The following is a 26208-nucleotide window of genomic DNA, read 5'->3' on the forward strand; positions in this document are numbered from 1 at the left end:
AGGAACTTGTATTAATCTGACAGATGTTTGACAGGCGATCGACGCTGCTTAAAGATTGTTTATTTCCTAATGCTCAGTGCGTAGTAACCGTAACTTTTCGGTTTAAAAATATTCTCTTTCCTCCCAATTCTGGCATACACTGGCAACACTCGCTATTTGCAAACTTCAACCCGATCCTGACTATCAGTTCTCATGTTACACTCTCAGTTCTCTCAAAGCTTCACGAGGGCTACTCTATACTGATAAAAAACAAACGAACGAGAGCTGTCGTGCAATCGGCACGTTTAATAATACAACAAGACAGAGTCGTAGCTCAGAAAATTAGTTTTTCCTTATATTTTTTTTAAAAATATGTGGGGACATCTCACACACGGTCATCCGACCCCAAGCTAGGCAAAACCTGTGTTATGGGTGTCGGACAACTGATATATCTACACAAATACATAGATAGATAGATACTAAATATAAATATCAACAACCAAGACCCGAGTACAAATATCTGTCTTTAAACAAATATTTGCCCCAGCCGGGAATCGAACCCGGGACCTTTGGCATAGCAGTCAGGGTCACTAACCACTACGCCATTCAGCCGTCCACTCGTATATAGAGTGACCCCCCCAGGATGTGGTTGAAGAAAGGACAATAAGGAAGAGACGTTGCCATTTATTCAGCATTTTATGTTTACTGACAGTTTACATAGCAGTAAAATGTTCAGGTTTAATGGGCATGTGTTTACGTGCGTCGGGTGTAAGCTTAAAATAATAACAGTGCTTGTAACAGTATTCCGCCTTTTGTGCCTTTATGTTAGATTAAGTTATAGGTACCTCTGACTACAGTTATACAGGTGTTGCATTTCAAAATTCACGAAAAAAAAAACATTTTTCATAGAAACTTTGATGGTCACGTAACTTTTTACTATGGAGAATATTTTTTTGGCGAATTTTGAAATTCTGATTTCAGTTTCGGGCTTAGATATACCATGCTGCACTCTAGGTTTCGGCTTAGTATACCTTTTTTGCAACACCATGTATATGTTAGGTAGCACTTGGTAGGTACTATTGACAATCGTGATCCTGTTATTTGCTATAGATACAATATATTTGTAAGTCACTGGATTCTAGGTCATCTTTCAACAAATATTAACAAAATTACAATTTATTTACTTTACCGACAACGCAAATTATACGCTATCACTATCAACAGACACAAAATGTACAAACATTAGAACAAATAAACTAATACAAATATGATAATGAGTTCTCACGTTTCAGTATCACTTACACATGCGTTGGTGGTGTAATGGTCAGCATAGTTGCCTTCCAAGCAGTTGATCCGAGTTCGATTCTCGGCCTACGCATATTATTTTTATCTATTGCTTATGCAACAAATTTAATGTTATGTTCTGTCGACAATATTTAACACTAGGTTAGATTTAGATGCTACTTAGGTTGCTATTTAGGAATTAGCTTTGCTAAAGGTAATACTGATTAGTATATTTTTAGTTTAACATCATTTAAAGCATGGTTCTTTAAATTAATGAAATATATACCTACTTCATGTAAATATTTTCGTATATTTAAAACTCTTCCGATTATTTTGTAATATTTTATATAATAATATTGAGTCTAAACGTCCATAATATATATCAGAGCATATTGTGACTGTAGCAACATTTTAAACGACCAAAAATATTGCGACACAATTTTTTTCTACGCTAAAAGAGAAATTAACTTTTTTATCTGACCATAAACCCGCCAGGTGTTTGCCGCAATAAAAACAATCATTCTTCTTTGTGTCGATGTATTTTGACTGAGCAATAAAATTATAATGAAAATTTTATAGTTTATTTTCATATTTTTCCATAACCACTCTAAATTTTTACTCACACTACCGTCCTAAAAAACAAGTTTTTCCTAATCGGTTATGTGTGTAAATAATATGACTGTGACAATGTTATGTATATTTTTTTACTTAATAAGCTTTTCTTGCAGTTATTTATCCTGTTCGAATCCAAAACGAAGTTAAGAGAAACATATTATAAATTATTTTTTTTGTCAAAATCTAAAAATCATACGTAAATTAGGCCTTCTGTGTGTTCATAAAATTTAGTTTCTACTTATAAAAATCTTATATACAAAGTGCGTTTTTTTTTTAATTCCTTCTAGCAATAAGTGTAGGTTGATAATTAAATAATGTACCTAAGTACAAACTCAAGCTCAAACTAAGTACTAAGCTACTACTTAAGTCAATCAAAATAGCAAGTAGAAGATACTTTTAGCCTTTAGAAAGATGATGTGATCATCAGTGTAATAACACCAATTATGATCCAAATACGATTGAGATATCTTACTCAATTAAAGTGTAATGCAGCTGTTTTTGTACGTATAAATATGTTCTTTTTCGTCCAGAAACAAGTTGATCATTTTGTTATTTTACTTTTTTTTACTTTTAAATCAAAAACCGAAAGCGCAAGCGTTCGTACCTGACAGAACGAATTAGGTTCAAAAAAAGAACCACCCTGATTCGAATACTAACCTAATAATAAATGCTTGATCAATGTGATATTTGTACAATTGAATTCTTGCTTCTTCGTGAATAATAATTAAAATAATTATATTTTACTATAAGATTCGTAAGAGACGACCGAATGGCGTAGTGGTTAGTGCCCTGACTACTGAGCCGATGGTCCCGGGTTCGATTCCCGGCTGGGGCAGATATTTGTTTAAACACAGATATTTGTTCTCAGGTCTTGGATGTGCCCGTAAAATGGCAATAGGCTCGCCCCCTATTACATTGGGACTAACATAACACTCTGGCGAAAAGTGGGTGCAGCAATGCACCTCTGCCTACCCCGCAAGGGAGTACATTAGTACAAGGCGTGAGTGCGTGTGTGATTCGAATACTTGCTCAAAGAACCGAGACACCATGGTTCAATCTATCCCTTTCTTACTTACCGCCAAAGAGAGTGAAAGATAGAAATCGTTAGGAATTAGTTTTATAGAAGATCGTCAGATGTTTTCTGAGAACGAAAGTCGGTGCGTTTTGAAATTTCGTTTTCCTTTTTTGAACTTGGAACATGGAGAGTCGAAGACTTTTTTGATTTACTTTTAATGACTACTGTAGTATTATATTTAGCTAATTGGTAGGTACTTTGAACGTTGGTGCTCGTTTTTAAACACTTTACTTTCATTTTATAAGCGTGTTTGAAAAAAATGTACTTACATACAATATTATTTTATGGAAAATGTATGGCCTACAAAAACCTTCAGTCATGAGCTAAGATAGCAAGCAATGTATTAAGGTTTACCAGTTAAAGTTAAGTAATGAGTAACATTTATGTTAAAACCTTACAAAATTTTGTGGATAGAAGTTAGTATACTCCTTGAGTTTGTAACGTTATCAACATTTGTGACTAGGTAAGTACTTATTCTACGGTAGAAGGATACCTGAGATGTTTGCTTGTCTGGTAACATTTGTTCACTAATATTTGTTCAAGTTAAAAGCTCCGTGGCCAGAAATTGTGGACGTCCAGACATACAGACAAACATTCATACATACTTATAATACTATATCCAGGCGATACCTGCTTTCAATTGCTAGGTTGACTTATTCATTTAGGACCTGTGTCAAAATGTCTGGTTAGTGGCTATCTGTGGGATAAAATACATGCTGTCACTGTCAAAAAAATAATAACAGAGAGTGACAGCATGTTAGTATACTAAACTTTATCTGTTATAGCTATACCACTAAATTTATGCGTTTATTAAATTATAAAACAACAAAACAGCTTCCGAGAATAATAAATACATATTATTTTATATTTCACAGAATAAATATTATAAATAAAATCTCGATGATCGACAGAAAAAAAGGAGAAACAGACAGCCATTACAAAAAATATCGATATATTTTCTCGCAACTCAAAGATAAGATAAATGTGACAAGATACCGTAAGCTTCATCATTATCAGTGACATTCGTAGATATAGGAATCCTTGACATTGTCGTCAGCATAATAATGTTTGGAAGTTATTGAATTTTGACATTATCTTTAAGGTTAGAGTTGTTTTTTAAATATATTTTTTTATGGATTATATACATATAAACTTATCTATAAAAAGTACGTAGGTAGCATAAATTTAAAAGTAGGTACCTACTTCTTAACAAGTCTTTTGTGATAATTATAAAAGAAGAAACAAATCATATTTTCAAATAATTGAAATTTTTATTTTCAAGTTCTTAATGATTGTTGGAAATGTATATTTTACTTCTCCATAAAAACTCTTTTGGTCACGTGTCTTGTTATAAGCAGCAGCTGTTTTATAAGGAGTTTATAAAGTTTTTATAAGCCCCTCCTTTTCTATGAGGTTAATCTCCTTAGTTGCTTTTCTTCCGTATATTTTGTATTGAATCGATAGTTAACAATGTTTAATGATCCCATTGTTACAGCTACATATCAGGTTGCATAGAAATTAATGGTTTGAGACGGAATATAATATAGGTATATTATTGAATTATATTTATATTTGTAGTTATTCCAAAACGGCGATATGGTTCGCAACCTATCACGTGAGTACAAATGTGCTGCGAAAAGTGGGTGGCTCGCTTTGTGAGAAAAATAATCAGTTTTTGACTTTTGCAGAAGCTTACTAATAAAGTCCAACCTTTATAGAATAGAATATGAATTTATTGGACACCAAATAAATCGGGCATACAAAAACATACTTATAGACTGGAAACAATGCACAAAGGCGGCCTTATCGCTGAGAGCGATTTCTTACAGGCATCCTTATTGGTACTTGGTGATCATGAAGCGATGGAGTTACAATACATGTTTATTATTGTTGGTTTATGGTTTGTTTAGATTTTTATAACGTTGTTATGAGGTTACGTTTTACGGTTAAATTTTATTTCATCTCAACTTAATTATAAACGTACTTTACGTACGTTTACTCGTATGTTTTGAGTTCTATGAAGATATTAATTATTATATTTACAATGTACCTACCTACCACAAAATGAAATGAAATAATTAAGTATGAGGAAATGTGTTTCACCCATGGAGGCACTCAGAATTTCTTACCTGAAACAAAAAACAAAGTATACGTTATTTATCGTTATAAATAGTTTATAGTTTATACTAGAAAATATAAATAATTATAGAATTAATATATATTTTTTAAATGACCTAGGTACAGTTAGGTACACACTGTGTATTCAGTTTTTAAGACTAAATATAAAATGAAATTATGACTTATTTTAAGGTGATTATACATTGCACAAACCTTAGACGAGTGCATTACGTAAAGACACTTGTGTCAATAAAATACTGAACAATCAATTATAAAACATTATAAGCCCTAGTTAACTTTACATTATCTAGCACATGCGTTGGTGGTGTAATGGTCAGCATAGTTGCCTTCCAAGCAGTTGATCCGAGTTCGATTCTCGGCCAACGCATCTTTTTTTTATTAAGTAATGCATTATCATTGGGCTAGATACTAATGATGCATTTGAGATGAACTAGGTAATGAAGAGTTTTCTATGTTTCTTTAAGTTCGGTTAGTGCTACTTTAATGCCACCAGTTATGTACTGTAAAATAGAGCATTGTGCAATCAATTTCTACTTTATTTACATTATATTTCAAATTCAACAGACTATAAATTATGATATGAGGCTAAGTAAAAAAATACTGTTTCAGTCTTATCAACAATTACTCATGTTACACATACCTAACGATAAAACCACAAACTAATAAAACATCTTAAGTAAATGCTACTGACAGATTAATTACACAGCAATCAATTATCGTAAAAAAGCATAATTATCTTCCATTTTGTCTCGGATGCACGGTAAAATTATAATTGAGTTGCAAAGAAATTGTTGAAATATTTTAGTCAGTTTGTATGATACGACCAAATTATTAGTATCTATTTGCTAAGAAAGGAGGCAGCACATACGTAACACACTACAGTTTCAAATCCTTATAATATACATGATAATTAATATTAGTGGAGACATCTCACACACTGCCATCCGACCCCAAACTAAGCAGACCGTGTTATATGGGTATCGGACTATCAGACGGCTGATATATCTAGGTACACAGATAGGTACAAAGCTGTAGTGTTTGTAAAACATGTTAAGAAGACTAAAAATTTAATAACAAACCCTGGATTAAAACCGTGAAATATAACTATTTCATATAATTATATTAAATACATTATTTTTTTTCTTATTTTATGTATTGGTCAGACTATAATTTGTAACGCCATCTATCTGTGTACCATGTTTAGCATCGAAAGTGTCGAGCTATAATCGCAACGATATAACGAGCTATAATTATAGCGATTATCGTTATTAGTAAATAATTAGCGTTACTGTGTGCGGTTTACCTTTCGTTTTCGTTAAATCGATTTGTTTTCGGATCCCTCGGAAGTAACAAAATATTTTTTAACGAGAACAGTAACTGGTAGAAAAATATTTTTGCAATAAGTCCGCCTGATGTTACAATATAATTGTGTTCCATAATTTAATAAACAGCTAACAATAGTTTTTCGATTTCTATTTAAATTTTCCAATCCTAACTAATGTTATAAATGCGAAAGTGACTGTGTCCGTCTGTCTGTTACTCTTTCACGCCAAAACTAATGAACGGATTTGAATGAAATTTGGTATACATATGGTCTAGACCTTGAGAAAGAACATAGGCTACTTTTCATCCCGGAATTCCCATGGAAAAACTTTTTAAGGCAAAGCGAAGCTCGCGGGAACAGCTATATTTAATACTTTCGAGCAAGGCCCGTACAGTCGGTCAATCAAAAGGGCGTCCCACGCAACATTCTAAACGTTATAATCGTAACTATTTATGAATACGCATATTCGAGTGGGCCTGCATTTAGTATCAATATCCCATTATTTACTTACACTCGACTGTACGCCACTTGACTCCGGCCAGTCTTTGAGTTAAGCTGTTTCAGTGTTGCCAGTAGGAATTATTATATGTAAAAAAAAAATGAATTTCCAAAGTAGCTAGTGACCCTGTAGTGTAGGTATTTCACGCATAAAGCTCCTAATTTAGAGGCTAAAATATAAGATAATATAGAGGATAAGGAAAGATTAAATTTGATAAATAGATAGGGAGTGCTTCGAAATTTGAAAGACATTACAATATAAGATGCCTTTTCCCAATTCAGGTAAAACGGATATCTTCATACAATTTGCCCCTGCAGGTATAATTTATTTGGCAAGGAATTTATTCCCATATTTTTACTTCACTTCGCAATAAACATACTGCTCCTTAATAAATAAGAAACCGTGACTTGAATTTGTCTTGTACCTGGCAACACCACTTAAGCCCACCGATTTAGAATCCAATATGTGAACAGCCTTTCAAGGGCTTGGATCACTTTACCGACCAATTATTGTTGATCTTCCAAATCATATTCCTTTGATCCTACTACAGCTCAGCTTTATCAGAGGGATTATTGCCAAATTACTAAAGCTATCGCTATCGCTATATCGCTATCAATCTGAAATCTGCCCCTATGTTCTAGATTTTCTAGAATATTTTGGTGTGGCAACCGGCGACTAATATTAAGAAAAAATCTTACGCCCTAACCGTAGACGGATGTTTAGCGCTATCAAAAAATACCTTATCAATCACTGAAATACCATTCTAAACATCCGTTAAACGTAGCTTAAACATTTTTGTTTGAGGAAAATAAAATAAAAAAGCACTTAAGTATCCTACATTTCAATAATATATACTTATCTACATATTTTAAAAAGATATACGTAATTACACGTAAGTAGGTATAGCGAATAAACGGGCTGACTGACTATTTTCCAATTTTTGTATTGTTATTGGTTGACCCTTACAGATTTAAAGCGATAGCGGGGAAATTAATCAATAACCCTGCAGATCAAGTTATGATGGTCACAACTAAGGTTATAAGAAAGAAAGCTACTGTTGTTCCTTATAAAGTTATGGAAATTCTTTACAAAATGTATCGATATTCGATAGCGTTGTTCACTACGAAAAAATCAGATGTTTATAGGTAAGTTTGACGCTGCATTTGTGTGTAAACGGGTTGTACCTAGGTACTGCAATTTTAATTTGGTTAAAGCTATTTGAATCAATTGCTAGTTTCATGTTTCATGTAAAGTATTCAGTCATTCCAGAATTATAATTATAGCATTTTTTTTTAATTTAATGCTTCTGTCCAATTATCCGTCTTATTAAGGCCGGGGTCTCCTATTTACGCCGCAGGTCGCTTCCGGCGTCACGCCGTAGGCCGCGTCATGATGCTCACTATAGAAATGTACTGATGCGGTCTCCCTCACACGCCGACGTTGGCGCGTAGATGTAGTGAGCATCGTGACGCGGCCTACGGCGGTGACACTTGACGCGACCTACGGAGTAAATAGGAGACCCCGGCCTAAACGACTCTACACATGTCCAACCTACCTAAATATCTGAAGGTATTCTTTGTTACCACAAATCTTGAACAACGTTTAACAGGGTGCTTAAAATGGTATTTGGCAGATCATAAGGCATTTGACAGTGCTTAATTAAACATCGGACGACCGAATGGCGTAGTGGTTAGTGACCCTGACTACTGAGCCGATGGTCCCCGGTTCGATTCCCGGCTGGGGCAGATATTTGTTTAAATACAGATATTTGTTCTCGGGTCTTGGATGTGCCCGTAAAATGGCGATAGGCCCGCCCCCTATTACATTGGGACTAACATACACTCTGGCGAAAAGTGGGTGCAGCAATGCACCTCTGCCTACCCCGCAAGGGAGTACATTAGTACAAGGCGTGAGTGCGTGTTTTTTTTTTTTTTTTTAATTAAACATTTGTTGAACACTACTAAGTTTTGGTGGTAAGGCTCATTTTCTCTATACGTACCTCTATTGCATAACAAACTATTTTGCAGAGTTTAGTCATGTGTGGGTTTTATTGCTAAAATTATCATGAATTCTAAAAAAACCTTTTTTATAGCTATGTGAAAGCGTTTAGGTGTCTTATGTTTATTTATTTTTAAACATTTTATAGCGCTATTAAATAGCCACGCACGTATGAATAAATACACAATGCTTATTGACATTTAAGTACTTACTCGTACCTATAAGTATAGACTATAGCTGTAGTACCACAAAAAACTTAAAACACACTTTAACAAGTGTTTAAAACGAAATTTGACAGATTTAGTAGGCGTTTGACAGTGCTAAACATCTGTTAAATACTGTCTAAGTTATTGTGGTAAAGCCCTGGATGTCTAACATTTAAGGTGTGTGTACTTAAGCTGAAAGATACTCAGAAGGTAATTCTGAAAGCTTATAAGTACCTGAGTAGTTACGACATTTTACAAATTTTTGAAAAAAAAACAACACCCTAGTGAACTAGACACGTGATCAACAAAGTTTATAATTATGAAGAAAAAAAATATTTACTAAATATGAAGTCTTCAAACAAAATTTGTTTAGAATGACACCCAGAGTCACCCTCTTTCTGCTTAGGTACTATCACCCTTTAATTATAAGGTATCACCGCAAAATTACAGAAACAAACATAGCTACCTCTTTCTTCTAACCACCCACTCTTACCTATATCCAACCAAAACAAATCCCACGTGTCTCTGCCCATAGAAAGTGTTCCATTAGACGTACCTCCACACACAACCGACCATTCACCCACCACTGTCCCTTAGCACACATACACATCCATCGAAAACCATCTCTAACGCCTTACCTGTAAGAGCCAAGCGATAGTGCTGCCATCTATGTTACAGGGGACAGAGGAAAAAGCCCATGATACTGTGAGAAAACTGGTTGTTAAGTTATATTGGTCTTGTTTGCGAGTTGGACCAACAATTTGCACCAATTCGGTAACAGGGGAGTCTGCGTATACAGTTGAGGAGTTAATTAGAGTGGTTTAGAACCAAATTGTATGATGATAGACCTAGGAAAGGCTTTCACTTGGACCAATGGGACGTGGATCTATTTGGTCTTATGTATTTGCAAGTTAGACTTAATACTACACTCATCAATATGTATTTTTAACCGCCGACGGAAAAAAGAGGGACTAGGTATTATAACTTTAACGTGCTTTTGTATCTGTGTATCTATCTGTCTGTGGAAGCGTAGCTCTCAAACGGCTAAACCGATTTTTAGTAAAGTAACAAATGAACGGATCCTTTGGATCGCACACAACACTTACATACATAGGTACAAACGTCAGAAGATTTGTAGGATGTAAACACAATTAACATTACCGTTTGCGTAAATATTAAAAGTCTCACTTAGAAAGAGTAATTTATAAACAACAACAGCACTACTTCTTCTAGAAAGAAAGAAAGAAAGAAAGAAAGATTTACATTTATTCGACACACTGAACAATAAAAAACAGAAAAAAAAAGAAAAAGAATACTACAAAAAATTTATATGAAAAAAAAAACAGAAAATAATACCTACACAAAAGATTAGTAACAAAATGCTTGTGCCGTGGCTCACCAAAAAAATACACTTTTTATCTTTAAAGTATAACTTTCTCAAATTCCAAACATTTGGTGATGCACACAGTATTGTGATAGGAAAGGTAATTAGGAAAGTTGAAGGCTTATTTCTTGGTAGTGTAATGTTTTGGGTAAAAGGTTTACCTTGAACATACCCTTTGTTCTTGTATAAAATAACAAAAAACCCAAAATAATGTTTAATAAAAAACGGTTTTCTGTTAATTTGAACCTGATAGTTCGGAATCTAACATAATAATAGTCAGTAATGGCTGACTGAGGAAGGCTGAGGACAGAATGATGTCGATTTTGAAGGCACAAAAACAAATTTAAAGCCCTCAAAAGCTTAAATACTTTGTTTATAATTCGACTCTATGAGATTTTTCGTAAATCTATCTATCCAGTGGCAACATTTTCTCTTACATCATTTATTTCTTGGATGGAAATTTAGATTATCTTGATATGCTCGATAAGAATATTTTATTCGTAAAAAAATAAAAAATTGCAAGACATTTTTGTCATCACAACACAGCTTTACGCCCGTCACATTTGCTCATATATCCATTTGTAGCACCTTGTCAGCCTATAAACAGCTTTAGATGGGAGAAGGAAACGTCAACTCGCTAAAAGCGTAGTTAATGTGACAGAGTCCCAACTGTGAAGTTACAATAAACATAAAACGTTTCTTTAGATTGAAGTATGCGAAGTGTAGGGGGAGAATTAGCTGAAACAATTAAAGCTTTTGCATGTTGTCACATTTAAATGTTTTATTCAAAGACATAAGGAAATGTCGGTACTGCTGAATGCAGGGATAATTTACTCGTAATATAGTTGTTAAATACACTCTTGAGCAATGAAAAAGTTCCAGTGAAAATAGTACCAAATTACTCCTAAAGAGAAAAAGCTAGCTTTGACGCCGTCTGCAATATTGAAGAACATTTAGCAGCGCATCAGAATATTAACAACTGAAAACGTAAATCAAACGTATAGTGCGACAAACTTATCTGTTCCGGTGAGACCGAACTAAATTGATCCATATCTTATTATATACTCACTAATGAATTGTATATTGTAAAAGATTAGATGGGTTTATTAACACCGCAAGAGCGAATTAACAATACGAGCAAACTTAAAATCTTATAGAATTAAGAAATATTAAACATTTATGTTAGCTGTCACCGAAACAGATAAGTTTGTGGCACTGTAAAAAACAACGTAAAATCCAATCCGTATTTTGATCAAATTCTAAATCAAATTATTTCAAAAATTGCGGTGGTGTCGGTTGTTTGTTAGTGGAACTTTTTCATTGCTTGTGAGTGTAGTATATTAGTAGGATCTATGATAAATTTAAAATAGCCGATACCCTGTGTGTTGCAACCTGCTCTCTACATCTTTCACCAGCTCATCCAATATTTCAGTAAACAAATACCTAGAGAGAGTAATTTATTCTTGTGTACATATTTACGCTTCCCTGTTTCAATCATTCAGTGTGGATATAATCTATTAACCTATTTTTATAAAATACTAGCTTTTCCGTGCGCACTTCTCTTAGTTTTTAAAGGTTTCCCGTGGGAATTACGGGATAAAAAAATATTTGGAGAAAAGATTATTCATCTGTTTAGTGATAATAGACATAGAGAAGAATTATTCGTATAGTTAATGAAAGGCGAGGTTTTTTACTAAAGTATCGTCATCGTCACTTTAGGCAGGTAGCTGGTAGAGGTTTGATGAATAAGATTGAGAACAGAATGTTTTAGGGTCCTCAGCAGAGGCCTAAATGTCCAGTGGTGTAAGTGATTATAATGGTGACTATACTACAATGATAGGAAAGTAATTATTATATTTAACACACTTTTTAAATAATACCTATGGCTTTAACTAACCTCCTAAATCTGAAGTTAATAGAAATATTACGTTCAATAAAAGCACATTTAGATCAAACATACCTTCGTAAGACTGTGTCATTATGACTACAGTGAAATCAAACAACACAGGACGTGGGCTGATATAAGTGTTCATAAAGTATAATTTTTTGAGTCATTATCTTGGGCATAATATCGGCTAAACAGTGCTATTACCAACACTTTCTGAACAATTTACCGAAACTCCATTGAAATTGGTGCAGCTTTTGAGAATTACAATGGCTTGATCGACGATGGAAAGGAAAAAAATAGTAAGCGACATTTATTTTCAAAACTGAGTTTTGGTGAACGCGACAAAAATAATGTCAAAACATGTGTTTTTCACTTTTTTTTCACATTGTGATTTAAAAGATAAAAAATATATCATAGACAGCAACAAAAAGAAAAATACAGATTTAAATAAAAGAAATACATATACAAAACATAAAGGACAAAAAAATAATATTACGAGACTCATCGATGACCCTACGATGAATTTCGTTCAGAATTTTCAGCATTTTCTATTTTTTGTGTAAATTTAAAACAATGATAAAATCTCTGGAAGTTATGAGCCCTAAAGCCCTAATGATAGAAACATATAATTTTAAAAACAAAACTTCTTAATGACATATTTTGTATGGACCACCGGCGAAGGGAATTTTTATAGCATTATAAGTATGAGACGAATATGTTATTCTTAATTAATCTATAACGATACCGTAGTAGAGTTTACTTTCGAGTGGCTTTATTTCTTAGTTTTTAATTAGAAGGTTTGAGTCGAATTTAAACTTTTTTTGGCCTTAAATGTTCTGCTTTGACTTCCATTTTAAATAACTCTAATTTATTTCACCATAACATTTTAATTCGGCCAAACGTTCCTTATAATGATATTTTGATAATGTAATAAATACCTATATTCGCCATATTTCTCAACACGTCTTAAGGCTTACGACTACAATAAATTTTATTCATCAATATATGTAACTTATATACCTACATATTTTCTTTGTGCATACAGGGTGTCCCAAAAGTCAACGTCATCCCTTAAAAGGCTGATAGGTCAGCTCATGAGAGGCCAGAATATCACAATATGACCTTAGTAAAAACTCGATAATTTTCGAGATATTGACACTTTTATAAATTTGCTGAAAATCGACACCTCGGATCAGTTTTTTGCGTGCCGCCGGTACAAAAATCCATATTGTTAGAATTTGTTTGGCGTTGCATCACCCTGTATAGCCCTGCTATTGATCGCAGTCAAAAAAAATATCGAGTAATGCTGTATGTTTAAAAAAAACACGGTTTTCAAAGTCATAAAAGGTAATCGTATTTTTTTATAAACAACTTTGACTCTACATACTGTAAAAAAAATATACCACGCAAACCTGGCACCTTATTTGAAAAGATTGCCCATTTAATGTAGTTTCCAAAATGGTATGAAACGTAGCTATTGTTTCAATTTTTAAAAAAGTTATTGCTATTTTAGTACAAAACGACCTCGATGTAAAATTGTTTGAAGGAAATTTATCTGACTGAATTTATTAAGGGTAAGTCATGTTGGAATGAGTAAAAGTAAAATAGGTGGTGGAGTCAGCCGTGGCAACATAGATGACGCAAAAATAGCTAAGAAAAAACTTACCAAACTCTTATAAAACATATTTTGCGTTTTTTACACCTTATTTAAAAAAACAAACATTTATTGACTTTTATTTTTATTTCTCAAAATTATAACACGACATTATTATATTAAGTACATAATCAGCAAAAAATTATACTCATTAATGGTCATAATCATAATTTTGAGAGTTTGGTTTTGTTTAACAATAATTTTAAAATAAATAACAAGTAATTAGAGGTAATGTTAATGACAAACTGATCTGTCCCTTTTTTGGATACTGTGGTGTACAATGTACATGTATAAGCGTTTTACTTGTACAATATCACACATTAACACTACTCAGGAATGTACGTTACCATGCGCTACATTTATGGGGAACGTGGAGTTGCTATAGTCCACTTTTTTCGAGAAAGATACTCAAAATGCTTTATTTTATTAACTGTGACAACGTTGACTCTATTCCCACTCTCGGCCACACCACCTATTTTACTTTTACTCATTCCAACATGACTTACCCTTAATAAATTCAGTCAGATAAATTTCCTTCAAACAATTTTACATCGAGGTCGTTTTGTATTAAAATAGCAATAACTTTTTTGTTAATTGAAACAATAGCAACGTTTCATACCATTTTGGAAACTGCATTAAATGAGCAATCTTTTCAAATAAGGTGCCAGGTTTGCGTGGTATATTTTTTTTACAGTATGTAGAGTCAAAGTTGTTTATAAAAAAATACGATTAACTTTTATGACTTTGAAAACCGTGTTTTTTTTAAACATACAGCATTACTCCATATTTTTTTTGACTGCGATCAATAGCAGGGCTATACAGGGTGATGCAACACCAAAAAAATTCTAATAATATGGATTTTTGTACCGGCGGCACGCAAAAAACTGATCCAAGGTGTCGATTTTCAGCAAATTTATAAAAGTGTCAATATCTCGAAAATTATCGAGTTTTTACAAAGGTCATATTGTGATATCCTGGCCTCTCATGAGCTGACCTATCAGCCCTTTAAGGGATGACGTTAACTTTTGGGACACCCTGTATATCTGTACGGACACTCTCTTACTATAAATTATAAAACTCATGTTAGTAAATCGTACATTTGACTACGGTCAAAATTATCTAACACCAAACGAAACTGTTAGTTATAATCGTTAGTATAAAGTTTAATTTGCTTTGACCAATATCATATATATATTTTTAATAAAGTTGTCTGAACCAGTGTGTGTGGTCTTAAGGTTTTTTTTTAAGTAAATAAAAAAAGGTTTGATTGACTTCACAACCTTTATGATATGTTTGTGGTGATTGAGGTAAGAAAAAAATAGGCGCCGTATCCATTAGGGTTTTTTCGAAAACCCCTTCCAAGCCATAGGGTTAGCAATTACATACCCGAATGGTTTTATTCTTTTTTCTTTGACGCACCCATATTTATCATAACTGATATTATAAATGCGAAAGTAACTGTGTTGTGTGTCTATCTGTCTGTTACTCTTTCACGCCAAAACTACAGAACGGATTTGAATGAAATTTGGTATACATATGGTCTAGACCTTGAGAAAGAACATAGGCTACTTTTTATCCCGGAATTCCCACGGGAAAACTTTTTAAGGCGAAGCGAAGCTCGCGGGAACAGCTAGTTGTTGTATAAATGCTTAAATTATACAGTCGCGAGTAATGAAAAAGTTCCAGTGACATTAGCACCAAATTACACCTAAAAAAACTCGGTTAGGCCCGGGTCTCCTATTTACGCCGTAGATCGCGTCCAGCGTCACGCCGTAGGCCGCGTCACGATGCTCACTACATCTACGCGCCAACGTCGGCGTGTGAGGGAGACCGCATAAGTACATTTCTATAGTGAGCATCGTGACGCGGCCTACGGCGTGACGCTGGACGCGTCCTGCGGCTGCGGCGTAAATAGGAGACCCAGGCCTTAATGACGTTGCCGTTGTCTGCAATATAGAAGAGTACATTTAAGGGTGTTGGCGCACGGGCGCAACCAAGTTCACAACTCACACAATTACGCTCGTGTGGCCTCACCTTAACAGCACATCAGAATATTACCAACTGAAAACTTAAATATTTGATAAAATTGGGGCCATTTGGTGGCGACACTTATTGTTGTTAACTGAGTTTGAGATTGAATATCCATTCCTTTCATCAAACAATATTGAAATGAGCTTAGTTAAATATTTAGGCATGATCATGACCTACATAAAATATCAAAGTACCTATTTGAATTATTAATAAATTTTAATCGTTTAATTATTAATTCACTGATAAGGAATTTCAATAACGCCCAGACTTCAAGCTGGAAATTTGTTAGACAAGCTTTGGAATTAGTGTGGCAATAGATATGATAATGACCTGCGTTCGAAACCTATCTTCTGCGCCCGTCTAGTCAGGTTTGATAGTTTATCCAAAACTATAACAGTTTACGTTTTCTCGCATACAAAGTGGCGCCTCTAGCGCAAACTATGGTGCAACTTTTGATAGATAATGTATGTAGATTATAGAAGAAAACATAGGAAAACTTGAATAGTTTTAAAAAAATGCAAAGTCTGTACTAGACGGGCTAGTCCAGCTACCGAACCACTACCAACCAATGACAAAGGAATAAAGAGAGGACCTGGCATAAAAATCGGTACTTAAAAATATATCGTCGTCTCTTTTTAACTTATTGGTGTTATCCTACGTAAAAAAGGACAACAGTAGTTTTGTCTTTGCCTAAAATTACAACATTGCGACCGGTCGCCATGTTGATTGACATCCAAACACAAGGTACTTCAGCTGTCAAACAATTTGTTTGTTTACATTTTTCAAGAAAAAAGCCGCCATTTTAATTGAAACCAAAGTTTAGGTAGGCGCATTTTTTTCGTGGATATGCCATGTCCTCTCTTTATTCCTTTGTCATTGCTACCAACACATTCGCAGTTAACAATTCAGAAGCAGTGTGGCTCGCTTGTCAATTATCTGTCAGATCCGTACAAGTTACGTCAGATTTGACAATCGAGCGACGCAGCTTAATGACTGTTAATTGTTGTTAATGTTCGGTTTCATCAAGTTTGGTCCATTCCATGGTAGGCAAATTAACGTTGATGCACGAAACTACGTATGCACGTACTAGCTTGTAAGACTAAATATGCCCCGCCGGGGATCAAACCCGGAGCTACTACTGTGGTCCATAGTATTAACCGCTTTACCATTCTGTCGTAAAGTACCTAGGTACTATATCAGCAAAATATGTAGAATATGTATGACCCTGGCGCAATATGTTTGATCCTAAAATTTCAAGGATAGAATAAATTAATAATAAATTCGAAACATTAAAATAGGTATTTTTTATGTTAACTAGGTACCTATCACCTGTCAGTGAATCACAAAATGATACATACAATATATTTTTTGCAGACCTTACATTCGTTCAATAAAATCTATCACTGCTTTATACATGGTATATGTATGAAATGTTGACAGTACTTTTATAGACTTTCCTTGTCCATTCAAAGACCGAGAATGAAAATTTCCATGTAATAAAATTCATACAATGTGTATATGGAAGCTTTATAAGTAGCTTTTAAATTGTGATTCAACTGTACCCATATACGTAGGTTTTACAGTTTGGAAAAAAGAAAAACCGTGTTTCTTCTGTTATTTGAGATAGTAATGATAGTATCTCTGGAGGTGCGACATTTACATAAAAATTTGACGGAAAATCCATACTCAGATGAAAATTTATGTTTAACAAAACTGGAAAAAAACAATTACCTAGGCTATCAAATATTCCTTGTCATTTCTGAGTTTCTAACACTTACGATGTATGTCTATTCTATTCTATTCTATTCTATTCTCTGTGGGGGTGTAAGTACCTGCACCTGGCTCTCTCGAGTGGAACCTTTGTGCATATCCCCAAGGTCTAAACTGCCTTCCTAAGCTTGGACCATTTCCCACCACGCTGGTCCACTGCGGGTTGGTGGGTTCACATATCTAGATGTGCTAAATCTAGATATGCAGGTTTCCTCACGATGTTTTCCTTCACCGTAAGAGCGATGGTATACATTGTACTTAAGTTAAAAGAACTCATTGGTACATGTCAGCGCCGGGATCGAACCCGCATCTCTTGCGTGAGAAGCGGGCGCTTACCCGACTGAGCTACCACCGCTCGATGTATGTCTTTTTCTTCATCTTCGTCAACATTGTCTGACTTTATAAATAACTCACACATTTGACGTTTGTGAAATAAAATCAACAAGTTCATGACGTTCAAACTTACCATACTGACATGTCAATTTGAAGCAAAATTTATGCCTCGGCTTTGCTATAAAGAACAAAATGTAAGGTAATGTCTAGGCTTTCCGTGAAATCCTGGACGTATACTTTGCTAGTAACATTGTATACGATTTACGGGGTATTGTGAATTATAGTGCTTATTAGCTTGTAGGTGTGTAAGGTATGTATTACCCATAGGCATTCATTATAATATTACTTACATACATGGGATAATAATTGACTTACATACATTTTTACAGATAATTTATTTTTGGCTTTGACAATATTAAAATAGAGTATCCATCGAAGTTTTCTGCGTTTCTAAAAATGAATAAAATAGTTTACACCCTTTTTTGATTTAAAAAGTTTCTATATTACGGTTTACTTAATGTAAAGCATTTTTACAACACTCTGTAGGTAGGTATGTACCTACAGTAAATGTGTGAACAGAATAATAATTAAAAGCTGTGGGTGAATTATTTGATTGCGGATCGTTTTGTACGATGTTTATGATTCGTTCCTTGTGTATTTTTATGTTCACACTAACTATTGTAGGCGTGTTTCGCTTTATGTTCTTCACAATGCTGTAGAGACATACACAAAAAACTTAAGCTTTTATAATAAATTATGTAGATATAGATAGAAAAAGTAATGTTCTACAGGTCAAATCATCCATCAGATTATGATATTTGATGGATGTGTATTTGTTGCTAAGTCACGGAAAAAAGGCTGGAGAAATTTTGATGAATTTTGGTATGTAGGAAGCGAATACACTGTTTATCTCAGAATTCCCACGGGATGGCTTTTAGTACAAATTGTACAATCTAAAATGCTAGCAGACTGAGGGCCTGAGAGGTAGAAATGCCAATAAAACGACGGTCAGACGGACTGACTGGCAGCTGACGCAAAAATAACTTTAGATCAAAATAAACCGTCGCAGAGGGTTACTCTATACTGACGAAAAACTAACGAACGAGAGCTGTCGTGCAACCGGCACGTTTAATACAACGAGATAGAGTCGCGGCTCGCGCAGCAGCGTTCTGAAACTTAGTTTTTCGTCATGTGGAGTGACCCCCCTGGCTCTAACCGCAGCTGTTTGCAACTGCTACATTTGAATGTGCAGTGAAAAGTGCGTGACTCACCCGCGAGACACCTGTGATCTTCTTGGTGTTTCGGCGACAAAACTAGAGCGCCACCGAACATTAGCAATCAACTGTCAAAAGTCTGTCAGATCCACACAAGTTACGTCAGATTTGACAAGCGAACGACGCTAGCTATGGTTTGTTAATTGCTAATTAATGTTCGGTGTTGGTAACCCCAAAGTAGTGTTTGTTTATACAAAGTGTTAGTATTGTAGTATACTTTTGCGTCACCCTGTATAACAATGTTTATGTAAGGAGGTAATATTCGTACAATATTTTCCAAAACTGATGGATCGTCGCGCGGCTAATAGAAAAATCTTTTCACAACTACAATTTCTAATACAAATTTTCCTTCTCTTGTCATCTCTTTGATGGATGTGAGAAAAATACAAATTTACTCAACACTGTGTTGCTAGGAGGAATTGTGAGTTATTCTGAAGATTTCAGTTATTAAAAGTTGCCTATAAGTTTAGTGTAGAAGTAAAGTTTAATTTTATGAGCTTATTTTACACCTAAGTTATTTCAGAATCGTGACACTGATATACTATATTCAGTACCTTCTACTATAGTAGTAGGCAATATCGTAATATTTCACCTAAAAGTGTATGTTTTAAGGCTCTCAAGGTCTATATTTGAACGGGCCGTTGTATGTTAATCTCTAACATGATCCCAAGTATAAGTAAGTTTACTGATTTCAATAGAATTAAGTTTTCACTTCGTCATAGCGGACTCGTTTATCACAATCAGTTTATTAAATCAGACTCACTTTGTGTTAGTCAGGCCTGTCCTTGCTGCACGGGGCCGTTATTGACGTAGATAAATATTACAACATCGCGATTCACCATAAATACGCCGCTGTGATTGGTGGGACGCGCATTAAACGTTTATCGACATCAAAAAATCAAAATATTAAATTTGCGAATTTTTATAAGTCGGAAAAATCGGACAATAAAAGTTATTCAGAGTGTCACCTGCTCTCAGCTTTTTTTTATAGCCACTTTTCCCACACCCTGTATCCTACTAATATTATAAATGCGAAAGTTTGTGAGTATGTGTGTTTGTTTGTTACTTCTTCACGTCAAAACGGCTGAACTGATTGTAATGAACTTTGGTATGGAGTTATCTGACACCCGAGGTTAATACATAGGTTACTTTTTATCCCGGAATTCCTGGGTAGTATATAAAATCAAAAGTAATATGCACTAACTGCAAAACACATGACATTCTAAGGTACAACTAATATTTGCGCCAGTTAAAAACCCATTCAAACGGCTTACTACACAGATCGGACCGGAGATAAGCTTATCGCTAAATGCGATTTCATTCAGTGGCACGTCGTGTAATTGTCAGCTAAGTACTTTTGATTGGAGGAATGTGGGCCGAAGACGGCTCAACATTTAGATAAATTAACCAAGCGTTTTGGAGCTTCTGATTTTAGTTACCCGATATTAGATTGTTTTTTTTTTCTAGACTTACCATTAAAAGCGACCACCAAGGACCATTTTATTATAGCAAGTCCTTGGCGACCATAGCTAAAGCCTGTTTTTTTTAAATATCAGATAAGAAATTGATGGCAGATTCTGAACGGGTCATCAACAGTCGATTGTTCCGCCAATAGAACAATACGACACTTTATCGCGAGACGATGGACTGTTGATGAATCGCTCAGAATCTGTCAATTTAGTATCTGGGATAAAAAAACAGACTTTTGACTTTTTATTAGTAGGCTGCATGCTTATGTAGTAACGCTGCAGATATAATCACGAATTGTAATCAGTCTATACTCAGTATTCATACCTAACGTATGTACCTACTCGTTTCTTTATACACATATAATTATTTTTATATGTAAAAGCACTCAAACTCCTTACGTTTGCTAAATTTCTAAGAAGGGCATGACGTCTTCAGTGTTATAATATCTTTACTTTGAATTCTGTAGAACGAATAATTTTATCAGTTTGCATCCTAACGTAGATAATAAGGATAATACCGAAATGTACGAGAACAAAATTTAACTAACTATTGATACATACATACAAGTACCTATAACTTTATTATTGATTATACGTATAGAAAATATATACTATCTAACGCTTTGTGAAACACCCTGTATGCTGTAAAACAACCTAATTTTTCTTCGATCACATATTTAAGTTGCCCAAAATAAGTTTGATTAGAAAGGGGAGATCCTACAGTATGTCTGTGTCAATTCGTCTGCGACATAAAACAGAGACCTATTTACCGGAGTAGGTCAGCTAAAGTCGTTTGTAGGCCGTAGTGGTTTGTTGATGTATGTAAAAAACAAATGTAAATGCCTACCAGACCTCACATTTATTCAGGTATAATTATAACGTCCTCCTTTTCTGGTTAGATGTTGATATATATTTTACCTTTTTAAGATTGCACAAGTTCAACACTTATACATTGAAAATGATTACTTAGGTATCGACAATTAGGTCATACATGTCTTTAAAAGTATACCTCATAATTATATCTCACACCACTGAATGGAGTCAAACCGTTATAGTCAAAGAATTGTCGCCATAAAAGTCTAGTTTTAATAAGATAATTATATATAAGTAATAACTTTAGCCTATTAAGAAATTAAAAAAAAATACATATAATTAAACCATAAAAATACAAAATAGGTAATTAGTTAATTAAATACCGGTGAAATAAATAGACAAACTGTTGAATATTTAGTTGTACTGTTTATATATACTTGTAGATAATAATGCAATATGTTAATAGACACGATTTGTCGGTAGGCCTACACAAATAATCTAAACTTCACGTTACAACACTGACGTAAGTAAAAAAAGATTGGGCAGGTACACAAAGCAATAACTATACCTTAAAATTAACTTCCAATAATTAACAAAAAAGCCTAGTGATAACTAGCATAAAGTTTTGAAATAACTACAGAAAAGTTAGGCAGAGATAACCTTGTTATGTTTAGCTAATGCCAGCAAGCTTAGCTTCACTTTAAAAAGTTTTCTATTTCATCATCAGACTGTCTACAATCCTTAATGGGTCGATTACACATAACGAGTACAGTGGTGAGACAGTACGAGTATCCTCGGCCGATCCTCGACCAATCAACGGCTAGCAAGTGACCGAGTGCGCGGCCGAGTACACTGACTCGCCACTGTACTCGTTAGGTGTAATCGATCCATTACTGTTGGCCACAAGTCTCACCCAAGGAGCACAGAAACACTCTGTTCTCAGCCTTCCTCATCCGATCACAACCATCTTTTATACAGTCCAATAAGCTGAAGGGAGCCCCAACAGTCGTACTGACTGCCAGTTTCAATACTCTATTTATCGATAGCTGACAGTTACATCATACGACTATGACACATAAAAAGTTGCAATCTGTCAAAATCGTATTCAGAATGAAAGTAACTGTCAACTATCGATAGATAGAGAATTAAACTTAGTGCCAATTTCTCCATTCTCGGTTAGAGCATAACCAGGTATTAGTGGTTGACTTTTGACAAATCTGTAATTGACTAACCATCCCTGGTCGGTTAGATAACCGACTATGGAGAAATTAGGGCTAAGCTAATTAAAAAGATAAAGTTAGTTTTAAAAACCCTCTTCACGGTAAACCAACCGTAATGATTGGACATGAACAAGCTTGACGAGAAGAAATTGTGTCCCTTTAATTATCACCACGAAAGGGCTTGACTTTGACCAGAGAAAGTTTATTAAGTAGCAGCTCTTCTAGCATTAAATAGTGTATATTAAGTATAATTGATTTATATGCATAAGGGCGCAGCCATAATACAGAAAGAAACCTGGAAACTTACAACCGCTTACTTGACTGTGAATATTTTGCCTGCAATTTATCAGTCAATGTAAGTGTTATTATAATTTTCCATCCTTATTTCTGTATACGGCTTAAGTCAGTAGGTAAGTCGGTAGTGCTTATGTTATTTGCCACTCACATAATTTTCTATCCCAGACAGAGTTGACCGAACCAGAGTTGTGACTCCGCAACAAAACGACAATCGTATCTAAGCGACATGATTTATGCCCTTTAAGAAAAACGCATTATATAGTAGAACCCTAACTTGCTACGATATAAGTGCTAAAAGAAACCTAGTAGTTCAAGATTCGTGATATTTTGCAAATGTCTGTATGCGGTTCTGAACACCGAATAAATATTTTTTATCTTCTAAAATAATACATCAATATCATCCGCTGCGTGAATCCAGCCCAGTCTACAATCATAAACTACATCCTACACAATCTGCACCTTATTATTCAAATGTTGGCCCTTAACAGTCACGGGCGTCGGTTCCTGGTTGTCACAATTGTCACACTTGTCACACTGTGACTGGGGCGTGACATATTTTCCGTCACGTCTGACAAAGTTGTTCGTCACAGTCTTCTGTGACGCAAATTGTGCTTTGTCGCTCTGTCGTAGGTGTAAAATTGATTTTTAATTAGAGTATTAATACTGGGACTTGTGAGATCTAGTTTTTGTTTAAGTTATTACACAAATTTAGTTTTTGTTTTTAAATTTAGGTACATCAGAGACACAATTCAATAGTTTTAAATTAAGACACAGTGTTGCTTGCCTTTATTTCATATATTATAATAATTTATGGCGTTAAAATGTTAATTTAATAATGAAAGAAAGAAAGAAAGAAAAGAAAGAAAAAACATTTATTGCCACATAATCGGGAAAACACAATAAAACACAAATACAAAAATTAACTCAAGATTAAAAGGTGGCAAAAGGACAAACTCAGCAATGCTGCGAGTTATACCTCGTATAATCTATGCAGCGCTGGTTTTCAGTATGCCCTGAACTTAGGTGCTAAATTATATACTAATAAATTAATTAAACTAGTTACACAAGCTTAATTTGATAATAAATGGTATAGTAATGTAAGTAGTAACGTAAATTGAGGTGTTCGTAATTTCAGAAGTGGTATCAAGCACATTTATTATAATTGAATTATCTTAATAAATAAACATACTGTTACATAATTATCTCATAGGTTGACACGTTTCTTCATTTGTTTATATCAATATAACAGGTGTGTTAATGATAACTATATAAGTACCTACGTATTTCTGGTACTTATTTATTAAAGTTACTCAGATAGGATTTATAGCATGAGATAAGTGACTACATAAATTCTTAAAATAGAACAGATAAAAAATGTTTTATATATCTTCGGTTTACTACCTATGTAAGATTAACAACGATATGTAGACGATTGCAAATATGTGATTCTAATAAGAACATTTCTTATTAAGTTCTTATATTATATGCAATAAACTAAATTAGTTCGTTAATAAAATCTTAATTATTCCCATCAAATACCATACTAATTAGTGCTAGATGGATTTTTTATATTTGAATTCCTATTTATATCTTACCCGATTTATATTTAATTTAATATCCTCGAAGTAGTAAAATTATATGCAATATTTCTAATGGTTTAATGTCTTTATTGAATTTATAATTTAACTATGAATTTAACTATTGTGTAAAATGCAATTATTGTTTAACGTTATATTACGATTTACTCCAGTTTGAACATATAACCATACACTGCTGCCTTATTCTGTAACGAAACATCTCTGCATGAAATTAATAAAAAACCTCTATACTTACGTTTTTTATTAAACATTATAAATTCTTAATACACCTACCTACTCCTTTTTATCCACTAAGGACTTTGATCGCTGCGATAACCAAGAAACCCATATAAAAATTCAAAATAATATTCCAAAGGTCTGTCTAATTATAACTACTAAAATTTCTTAGAATATTTTCTAACATCTTCTCGTTTTTAAACTTGAAATAGTTGAGTTGCATACGGACCGGTTCGTATACATACCTAACAGTACTTTTAACACCTTTTTTATCTTTCATAGGGCTGCTAAAGTAAATATTAGATTGGGGTGTACCGTTGGCATTTAAAAGTTTTTGTGTTTTTAAATGTTTTACTGTTTCATTTTTATTACGAGTGTATCTATTTGAAGGTATCGGTACCTTTTTGTAGGTAGTTATTTAGTCCTGTTATTAGCCAGTAAATGTTATCTATTTTTACTTCCGGGATATCGTTTCGATTACAATGTTGATTTAATATTTTTTTATCAACAACTGAAATATAAGTAATATTTTATTTGCATAGTGTAGCATACATTACAGTATACCTTCTCAATCTAATGTTTGCGTAAGAACTGAAATTATTAAGCTACCAATACATTATTAACACAATAAATATAATAAAATTCTGATCAAAGCCACGAAGGTGTCCAATAACAATAGCTTACTAGTGGTCTACAACCTTGTCATAGTTAATCCGCTACATTTCTTAAGGAATTTCTTTTGATGAACTTCTTGGGTGGTTTCTGAAGCTAAATTTGGAATTCTATTGTTTCTAACAATAGTTTCTTACAGTGTAGTTTTCAAAGGGCATTTTATATTGTTTACTAATTAGCATTTTAATCTTATCGCCAGCAAATGAAGTGTTCGAGATAAGATTACCTATTTTCTCATGATGAATTGCTTTTGCCAATCTGGTAACTTTAAGAATAATCATTAACCTATTATATGATTCATTTTTATAATGTATTAAAACTGCTTCCTAAGCTGTATGTAAATTATTAAAAATGTAAGTATACTAACACATAAGAGTCTACAGACAATGTACAAATTTACTTAAACAAATATTAATCGACTTATTTCAATTGTAATAGGAAAAAATATTACAAGGGCGTTTATTATATTG

At 33.9% G+C, this 26208-nt stretch overlaps 1 protein-coding gene and 2 non-coding genes across 3 annotated transcripts in view; 2 read left to right on the forward strand and 1 right to left on the reverse strand.

Moving 5' to 3' along the window:
* LOC105398275 (facilitated trehalose transporter Tret1) overlaps nt 1-26208 on the reverse strand; it is a 55379-nt gene that overhangs the window by 28351 nt on the left and 820 nt on the right. The gene's annotated exons all lie outside the window — the stretch shown is intronic.
* Nucleotides 1286-1357, forward strand: Trnag-ucc. The gene has a single exon. It is a non-coding gene; the product is annotated as a tRNA-Gly (tRNA).
* Trnag-ucc lies at nt 5388-5459 on the forward strand. The gene has a single exon. It is a non-coding gene; the product is annotated as a tRNA-Gly (tRNA).

The sequence above is a fragment of the Plutella xylostella genome, chromosome 28 (assembly GCF_932276165.1).
Source record: "Plutella xylostella chromosome 28, ilPluXylo3.1, whole genome shotgun sequence".
NCBI classification, from domain to species: Eukaryota; Metazoa; Arthropoda; class Insecta; order Lepidoptera; family Plutellidae; genus Plutella; species Plutella xylostella.